The sequence below is a fragment of the Haplochromis burtoni genome, unplaced genomic scaffold (genome assembly GCF_018398535.1).
Source record: "Haplochromis burtoni strain Fernald_Lab_line unplaced genomic scaffold, NCSU_Asbu1 Contig_2156, whole genome shotgun sequence".
Lineage (NCBI taxonomy): Eukaryota > Metazoa > Chordata > Actinopteri > Cichliformes > Cichlidae > Haplochromis > Haplochromis burtoni.
In genome coordinates, this window is record NW_024584517.1 from 1 (window position 1) to 7,195 (window position 7,195).

The window sequence follows — 7,195 nt, forward strand, 5'->3', positions numbered from 1 at the left end:
TTTCAATCAAAAACAAATTAAATGATGGGGTTGAGTTTTGAAATTTACATTTATGTATATGGAATTTCCCTAATAAGAGTGAACTGTCATCACTTATATATGTGCGAATGTTTAATAATTAAAGTCAGTCATATATCCACAAACACAACAAGCTGAAAGTCAGTGATATATGTATATGTGTGTGTATATATATATATATATATATATGTGTGTGTATATATATGTGTGTGTATATATATATATGTATATGTATATATGTGTATATGTATATATATATGTATACATGTATCATAATAATCTGACAATACTATAATATTGACCATATTATATTTACATTGCCACAGTGAGATGACTTTAGTCTCATGAACAACATTAACTAATTGTTATTTACTAACTAATCTTACATGACTGTTCAGCACAGAAATGAAGCCCAAGAATCATGTTTTACAGTCCTGTGGTCTCAGCCTCAGATACTCAACTAATCAAAGTGATGTCATGACAAAAATGAATGACTAACAGAACATTTTTCTCCTTCATTTCTGTCAAACAAAGCTGTATGTAACTTGTCTCGCGGTCAGTATCATGATTGCTAGGCAACCTGAACAGCGCGACAAAGCGTATACCGTCCCATTTCACAAGCCTCTCACTTCCGCACTTCTCGTACTTATAGTACGCACCGTACGTAGTACGCGTAGTGCGCGTACTTCAAGCGTGCAGACCCTGAATTGGGACACAGCTACTATACACACAAAAGGAAATCAGGACAGAGAGGTAACACCTGGAGAACACGGCTGAATGTGATCTAAATGACGAGGCAGCAGATGCAAAACTGAACAAGAACCACACAAGACGAGACACTGTCAAAGTAAAGCAGGAAGTCACACATGATGAGAAACAAACTTAGACACACGAGCTTTACACGGGGACCGGAGAGAAACACATGAACAAGACAGACTAAACAAGAGACGTGGAACACAGGAGAGGTATGATAACAGTAACCAAAAGCCAAGATAACAAAACCAAGACCAGAAGAAAGTACAAATAAGGAGCATAGCAGAATATCATGACGATAAGAAACAAAACCTAGAACACAAAGTTAACAAAATAGTAACAAAATCCTGAATGACAAAAAATGCAAAAAATAGAACTATAATATACAGATAATGCACTAGAAAACTCCTAAACATTCGCAAAACTCAAAACCCTGCATCACAGACCCTGGACCATGACAGTAACTGTTTTTAATTGAAAATTTGAACATCATCTAAATTATTTTCACACTGTAAAATCTAATATTGTGTTTAACTAAAAATATCAAGTAGACTGAGTTTTTATCAACTTGTTTTTAGAACTCAGTTTAAGTAAGTTACTAGTACTTTTCATTCAAAAAGCTGATCAGCTCTGATCATTTGAGTTGTCTTAAATTAGAAAAACTAAGTAAGCTGGAAATTTTACTACTCAGTGCAGAAGGATAAAACTATATGGTTTGAAATGCCACGTCACTACCTCCCTCCTGCCTCACACAGATCAGTCCACATGTTTATGGCACTCAGGTTTTTTTCTGGAATATGTTGAGCAAAGCTGGAGAAGCTTCAGCTCAGGAGATTATATGACATACAGACAACAGCCTGCACACCAACTTTATAAACAAAGTATTATGTTGGTTGTCTTTTCTTCTGCCTCTCTGCTTTCACTTAAAATCAGCTGACTACCTGAAATGAATGTTGATAATTTAAGACCACATTTATTTGTCATGATTTTACATCTTAATATTTTCTGGTGGGTTAAATTATCTATAATTTTTTTTCACAAATCCAGACTTTTTTTGTGTCACACGGTGTATCATTCCAGGAGTTTTCTCTTTCATAGAAATAGATTTCTCCACAATCTTCATCATTTCCTCCATAACTGTTAGGCTCGTCGGTGTCCCAGAAGCTGAACACAAAAAATACGAAAAAAGACTAACCATTTTATACTGACACTGAAGTCATGGTATACTGATCTAACAAACAAAACTTTACACCTACACTTTATCTTAAAATGCAAGTTACCAATAATAATTTATTAAAGAGTCATGCAACAAACATAAAGTGTGAAACCTGATGGTAGGTGTAGTCCCATCCACCCATTTCCATGTCTGTTCTTTTTCGGTGTCAGTCAGTCCAATCCATGTCCGTTTTTTAAACTCTCTTATGAAGTTCTTATTCACAGAAAAAGAAATAAACAATAACATTAAATACATCTGAGTTTTACACTTTTGTCTTTGTGTCTCAGAAACAGATTTTGCTCCTATATACTGTACCTGTTCCTCTCTGCTGTTGATAATCACCAGGTCTGCCCCTCTCTGCAGACAGTCCTCTCTGCTGTCATTCCAGGTGTTTTCAGTAGATGAAACGTAATATAAACTGTGTTTGAAGTATATCCATCCTCGTTGGATATAGCGAGCTGCAAAGGACAGTAAAACTGAACCTTCAAAATTATGCTCAAGAAAATAACAAACAGCAATGTTAATAATGATAATACTGTTTAGCGTTACACTCACCTAATTCATTCATTTTAATGTCTTCTTCTTTAGTCAAGTTTTTAATAATGGCCTCACAATCTGGTGTTGTTGTTGTATCAGAACTGTCTGTAAGAGCAAACATTTCCTTAAGTAACTACACCACCAGAGTGCCACATGAATGAACCTGATTCAAGTTAAATTCATTGCAATTCTTCAAACTGTAACGGTAATTCTCTGTCATTCTGTTCTTATATTATTCAGATGGTGAATTTATGGTCACATTACAAAGAAAATGTAAATTGACTCACAAAAAGCCAGTCGCAGTGAAATGTTGAGTGTAGCTTGAAGAATACACAGAAGTGCAAAGCTCAAAGCAACCAGTCTGCAGAGTTTTCTTTCTGTGTGCAGGAATCAAACAGATAAGAAAATTACATTTATTGTCATTATATAAGAATGTACAACGAAAATTATGCTGCACTGCCAGGATATGGACTCATGCATAATAATAATAATAATAATAATAATAATATAAACAACAACAGGAGAATAAAAAAATGCATGGAGGGGTAAATAAAGAGAAAGTAGAAATGATAAACATGTTACATAATAAATATTTTATACATAAAGAGGAAACAAATGGGTTTAGTGGTTTTCAGTTCAGTGTGGTTACATTTGTAGGGTAAGAACTGTTCAGGAATCGTTTGGTGTGACTTTTTATGCATCTGTATCTCTGACTAGATGTGTATTAGCAGACTGATAAAAGAGCATTAGCTAGTGTGCTAAACCATAAAGATTGCACAGAGCACAGGCTAAAAACATACATATAAAAATACAACTAATCCATTAGTCACAGTACAGAAACGAGCACTGCGTATTATTCACAAGGCTGGTTATCTAGATCATACTCACAAATTCTTTCTTCAGGCAAAGTTACTTAAATTCCAGGATCTGGTTAATTACAATACATCCATAATTTTGTATAAAGCTTTTACTAAACTTTTACCGGCAAATTTACAAACTAGATTTGAAATTCGAGAAAAGGTTTATAATGTGAGAGGCTTTGGAGAATTCAAATTACCCAGAACTCGAACAACCCGTAAAGGTTTTTGTGTGTCTGTATGTGGTGTGAAAATCTGGAACAGTCTGAGTTTACAATTGAAACAATGCAAAAATATTCATAGATTTAAATTTCTCTACAAACAGTTGGTCTGGTCACAGTATACTCAATGATGGTTTTTAGTGTGCTCTGTAATGTCTGTTCTCTTACCATTGCTGGTATGGATTCCAAAAAAAAAAAAAAAAGTGTGCGTATGTATGTACATATATGTACATGTGTGTGTAGATATATATGTATGTGTGTTTGTTACTTGTAGTTATTACTGCCTGTTACCTGTGGTAATGCAATTTATAATTTATATATTCTGTATTCAGTTATGAAGGCTCTAATTGTTGTTTGCGAGCTGCCGTTTAGATGCTTGTGTGTGCCCGGGGCTGTTGATGGGTCTGTATGCAATGATGGGCGTAGCTGCGGGAAGTTTATTGTTTTTTTTTGTTGATGAGTGGTGGGATTTAATAAGTTTTAGGGGTGGGATTTAATAAGTTTTCTTTGTCCCACTCCTTTTTCAGGCAATTTTTGTTTTTTGTTTTGTGCATTTTATGTTCAATATAGGTATTTGTTGTGCCTGAAAATGAACAAATAAATGAAATGAATGAAATGAAATGAAAAACAGCCTCTCAGAAATGTATATTTAAAGATGAAATGTTGACTGCATTCATTTCCTGGTTTGTCAGTAGCGGCTCCTGACAAGCAAGTCTAGGGGGGGTGGAGAGCACTAACAGCTGGATCTTGTAGGGAGGAGAACAGAGGACCGAAATATTGACTGCATTCATTTCCTGGTTTGTTGGTAGGGGCTGTCGAAAAGCGAGTGTACAGTACATCTGTTTGACCAACACCTGGACTGTATTTAACATTCGCCTGAGCATACCTGGTGCCCAATAATCCAGCCCTAACTATATGCTTTATCAAAAAGGAAGGTTTTAAGCCTAAGCTTAAAAGCAGAGATAGTGTCTGTCTCCTGAATCCAAACTGGAAGCTGGTTCCACTGAAGAGGGGCTGAAAACTGAAAGCTCTGCCTCCCATTCTGCTTTTAAATATTCTAGGAACAACAAGTAAGCCTGCAGTCTGAGAGTGAAGAGCTCTAATGGGTCATATGACACTATTTATTATTATTTGATTATAAAAAACCTTGTCGAGAATGATTTTGAATTAGATTCTGGATTAAACAGGGAGCCAATAAGGAGAAGGTAATATATAAGAAATATGCTCTCTTTCTAGCCACTGTCAGTACTCTTGCTGCAGCATTTAGGATTAACTTAAAGCTTTTCAGCGAGTAAGTATCTGGTTAGTATGGAAGAGGATTAGGGCCACCGGAAAAAAAGTGGGCAGAGTACAATAACCTCGGTTTTAGCTGAATTTAGAAAGCCCTGATACTGAGTTCTTTAAAAGAAGAAACTATTAAATAGTTCATAAATATTAAATACAATTATCAAATAATTTTAATAGTGTTAGTGGTTGAAAAAATAAACTTTGAATGCAGTTTACTCTCTAATCGTTTGGTTTTCTTAAAAACTAAAATCCTCCACCTGATTCCAACAATATCTACCAAGGTGGGGTTTTCAATGAAACTCATAATCAAAGCTAGAATAAATGGTAAATGGTCTGTATTTGTGTAGCGCTTTACTTGGTCCTAAGGACCCCAAAGCGCTTTACACTATACATAATCATCCACCCATTCACACACTGGTGATGGCAAGCTACAGTGTAGCCACAGCTGCCCTGGGGCGCACTGACAGAGGTGAGGCTGCTGGACACTGGCGCCACCGGGCCCTCTGACCACCACCAGTAGGCAACGGGTGAAGTGTCTTGCCCAAGGACACAACAACCGAGACTGTCGGAGCCGGGGCTCGAACCAGCAACCTTCCGATTACAAGACGAACGCCCAACTCTTGAGCCACGATCACCCCAATCAAACATATGACACTGACAGACAGCATGAAAATCTTCTAAATAAATTGAATTACTTACTTCTGGTTGAAGTATCAGCTCCATTTTCACAATCCATGTCAGATTTGTATTTAAGAACAGACTTATTTTGCTGTGGTGTGGCAAAGGCATGTAATAAGAAAATGCAGAGCTAATTTATAACCTCCTTATCTTTCTTTCTTCCGTTTTTGATAGCATCTGCAGTTTTAAGCACACAGCTTCCTTCTTTGCTGTAGTTCTATCTTAAGTTATGGTTTGTTAGTTGAGACAGTTTTTGTCATGGTCCCTGGTTCCTCTATGCAAGAGGTTTCAAACTCATTTTATCTTAGGGGCCACATTGAGGAAAATATATTCCCAAGTTTAAACTTTACAAGATTATATCATGGGCTGGATAAAACCTTTTTAAAAACATAACCCCCCCCAGTTTGGATCAGGCCTGCAAATGCACCACTGCAAAGTGGTAAGTCAGAGCAGTCAGACATTATAATTGAAAACTATTGGCATTTTGTGGCCGCATGAGACAGCTGTAACTGTTGCAATCTGCTGTGTGGCAAGCAGGTTAGGACCCAAACGCAGGACTCCAAAAGCACAAAGTTAAGTGAGACCTGAGTCTGGGAACCTCCCTTGGTAGGTGGAGCTGGTTTTTTGTCCCTTTCATAAGCTCAGATGTAGGCAATTAGGTTTTCTCTGGAGCAAACCTCAAGCTGTGAGTGCTTGGTCCAAGCCAGGCGAGTTGGCACTTTTAACTTCTTTTATGAAAGCTTGCTGCGGGCCCCCTAGCCTTCTGTTAGAACGGTAGGTCATAGAAAATGTACTTGAGGTCTGGCTGTTTGGCAGAGATTTAAAGTTATTTGCACGCTTGTAGGTGGGAAACATTGCCTTACTGCGGCAGAGAAACATGTAGTGGACTCCACCGTCACTGACCAATATTTATTAGGGTGTGATGCCAACTTGTGGACAGGTAACTAAACAATACAGTTGAAGCCAGGTTGGAGGGATACTCCTGCTGCGTTTTAGTGTCCAGTGTAAGTCATCTCCTGCTTTCATTTACCAAGTACCGAGCTGCTGCTTTGTCGAGTGGATTTCTGGATTAATTTGTTTTTAAACTGGTGTAATTCGACAGCCAAGGGCTGAAAGCTTATTGTGATGGCTGTGTCTGTCGATTTTGTTCAGTTTATTTGTTTTATTCTTTCTGTATAGGCACCACAGATATTGATTGCCTTTTAGAGTGGTTTACCTTTTTAAAAAAATCTTAATAAATATATCGCGTTGCAGATAGTGAGGGCACTGCATGGAAAGCCAAGCCGCTTTTTGCATGCCTGAGTGAGTGAAGACGGCACTGAAGATTCACCTTTTTGTGCTTAGAAACATATAATCATTTATGCTTAGAAATATATAATCATTTGTATTCTGATAAAAATCATGTCCTTATTAGGTCTGATAAGATTCTGTGTGCACTTGTGTACCATGAGATGAGAGGAAGCAGACTTCCTCTCATCTCAACCAGACTTTTCTGTTTTCTTTAAAGAGTTCACAGCTTGAAATGTGCATTTGAAATATGACATATTGCAAGTTCCTGTTTTTATAGTTTAGCAAGATGCTTACTTCTACTTTTCTGCATACCTCACACAGAGTTTAAAGATCGTATG

General features: G+C 37.1%; 1 long non-coding RNA gene across 1 annotated transcript in view; it reads right to left on the bottom strand.

Moving 5' to 3' along the window:
* Window positions 1–465: 465 nt before the first annotated feature.
* LOC102296499 overlaps window positions 466–7,195 on the bottom strand; it is a 12,651-nt gene continuing 5,921 nt past the window's right edge. The window contains exons 4-8 of the long non-coding RNA XR_006053809.1: window positions 2,812–2,901; window positions 2,543–2,629; window positions 2,303–2,445; window positions 2,100–2,200; window positions 466–1,935 (exon numbers count right to left, since the gene is read on the bottom strand). This is a non-coding gene — a long non-coding RNA (hepatic lectin). The remainder of the gene's footprint in view (window positions 1,936–2,099; window positions 2,201–2,302; window positions 2,446–2,542; window positions 2,630–2,811; window positions 2,902–7,195) is intronic.